Source organism: Dromiciops gliroides, chromosome 2 (assembly GCF_019393635.1).
Source record: "Dromiciops gliroides isolate mDroGli1 chromosome 2, mDroGli1.pri, whole genome shotgun sequence".
NCBI lineage: Eukaryota > Metazoa > Chordata > Mammalia > Microbiotheria > Microbiotheriidae > Dromiciops > Dromiciops gliroides.
Window position 1 is genome coordinate 697,369,644 of NC_057862.1, and position 2,447 is coordinate 697,372,090.

At 47.9% G+C, this 2,447-nt stretch overlaps 1 non-coding gene across 1 annotated transcript; it reads right to left on the reverse strand.

The window, feature by feature from the left end:
* Positions 1-253: 253 nt before the first annotated feature.
* On the reverse strand, positions 254-380 carry LOC122745155. The gene has a single exon (XR_006355432.1). It is a non-coding gene; the product is annotated as a U6atac minor spliceosomal RNA (small nuclear RNA).
* Positions 381-2,447: the final 2,067 nt, after the last annotated feature.

The following is a 2,447-nucleotide window of genomic DNA, read 5'->3' on the forward strand; positions in this document are numbered from 1 at the left end:
AGGCTTTAGAGTTAAGTGACTGGCTGAGGTTCCAAACCTATTACATGTCAGAGGTAGAATTTGAACCTGGGTCTTCCTAACTCCAGGCTCATCACTTCATCCATTACAACTACAGCACATAGCTCCTAAAAAAGAAAAAGCAGGGGGAATCTAGGAATCAGGAGGACCTGAGTTCAAATCTGGCCTCAGACACAACACTTACTAGCTGTGTGACCCTGGGCAAGTCACTTAACCCAATTGCCTCACAAAAAGAAAAAAGAAAAAGCAGATGCCACAGAATAGGTAGCAATAAGTTCACCATGTATATGTTGTAAAGTTCACTAGGACCTCTTCCACACTTATCAAGGGGAAGGTTAACTTCTTTTCCTTTCATACAACATGATTCTAAGACCCTCATCCTGCAGAGAAGGGAACTGAGACTAAGGGAAGGTAAGTGACTGGTCCAGGGTCCCACAACTGGTAATGTCTGAGACAGGGTTCAAAACCCAATCTTCCTGACTCTAGGCCCAGTAGGACCCTAGCCACTATGCTATACTGCCTCTGATTTCCCATTCATTTTCTTAACTGATGGCACTCTCAGAGTGACAAGCTCAGAGTAAGCCCTGAATAGATGCTTGTTGATTTATCAGGAATGCTAATGCTGCTGTCCAGTCGTGTCTGACTCTTTGTGACTCCATGGGCCACACCAGGCCAGGCTGCTCTCCTCCACTAACCTTCCAAGTCCATGCAAGATCATGTTCATTGTTCCATGACCCCATCTAGCCAGCTCGGCCTCTTCCATCCCCTTCTCCCTTCCCCTTCAATCTATCCCAACAACAGTCTTTTCCAATGAATCCCATCTTCTTAGTGTGTGACCAAAGTATTTATGCTTCAGCTTAAGTATATTTTCCAATGGATATCCTAAATTTATAGCTTTCAGTATTGGTTGGTTTGCCCTCCTTGCTGGCTGAGGGACTCTCAAAGTCTTCTCCAGAACCACAATTGGAAAGCATCAGTTCTTTGGTGCTCAGTTTTCCTTACAGTCCAACTCGGAGTGTTAATTTTGAGTAGACAGACTTTTGTCAGCAAGGTAATGTCTGCTTTTTCGTCCGCTGTCCAGATTTTCCATAGCTTTCCTTTCCAAGGAGCAAGTGTCTCTGAATTCCGTGGTTGCAGTTGCCATCTTCAGGGATCTCTGAATAGAAAATCTGACACTCCTTCCATTTCTTCCCTTTCCCTCTGTTTGCCAGGAAGTGATGGTACCAGATGCCATGATCATAATTTTTGGGGGGTGGGACAATGAGGGTTAAGTGACTTGCCCAGGGTCACACAGCTAGTACCTGTCAAGAGTCTGAGGCTGGATTGGAACTCAGGTCCTCCTGAATCCAGGGCCAGGACTTTATCTACTGCACCACCTAGCTGCCTCCATGATTGTAATTTTTTGATGTTAAGCTTCAAGCCAGCTTTTACACTCTCATCTTTTGCCCTCATCAAAGAGGCTTCTGACTTTTTTTTCACTTTTTGACATCAGAGTGGTATCGTCCCCATGTCTGGGGTCCCCTCCTGGATCACTGCCTTGTCATGGTGGAGGGGCCTGCAAGCTCAATGAAACTCTGAGCTATGCCACGCAGGGTTACCCAAGATTGACAGGTCTTAGTGGAGAGTTCTGACAAAGGGCGATCCACTGGAGGAGGAAATGGTGAACCACTCCAGTATCTTTGCCAAGAAAACCCCTTGGACAGGATTGACAAGAAAACAGATGACACTGGGAGCTGAGCCCCTCGGGTCAGAAGGTGTCCCACACACTACCCGGGAAGGGCAGGGAACAACCACAAGTAGGTCCAGAGAGTGGAGCAACCCGCTGAAGACCAGAGGCAGCTCAGCTGTGGGCGTGTCCGCTGACGAAAGGAAAGTCTGAGGTTCTACGGCTCAATACTGCGCAGGAACCTCCGACTTAAGATCCAACAGCCATGGTCAGCTGGGTGTGGTCAAACAGCAGCGATGACAGCCGCCATCGATGCAGCACTTGCAGGTTTTCAAAGCATTTTACACACCTTATCTCATTTGCTCCTTACAACAACTCCGTGAGCTAGGTGCTACTATTATTCCCATTTTAGAAATAAAGAAACCCAGGCCCAGAGAAGTGAAGTGACTGCCCAGGGTTTCACAACTAATAGGCATCTGAGGCTGCACTTGAACTCAGGTCTTCCTGCTTCCAGGGCTAGCACTCTATCCCCAGAGTCCAGTGCTTACTTAGCGCAGTGCCCGGCACATGATGGGTGCTTAATAAATGTTTATGGATTGATCCATGGCAATCCCGTGAGGCAGGAAGCACCAAAAGTATCCTGTCCGTGTTATTGGGGAGGGTAGACAGCCCAGTGGTCGCCCCAGACTGTGTCAAACCCACACGGCCTCCGCTTTTGCTGGACAACTTCACGGGGAGGATGGGGGACTCTACAGCCATCACA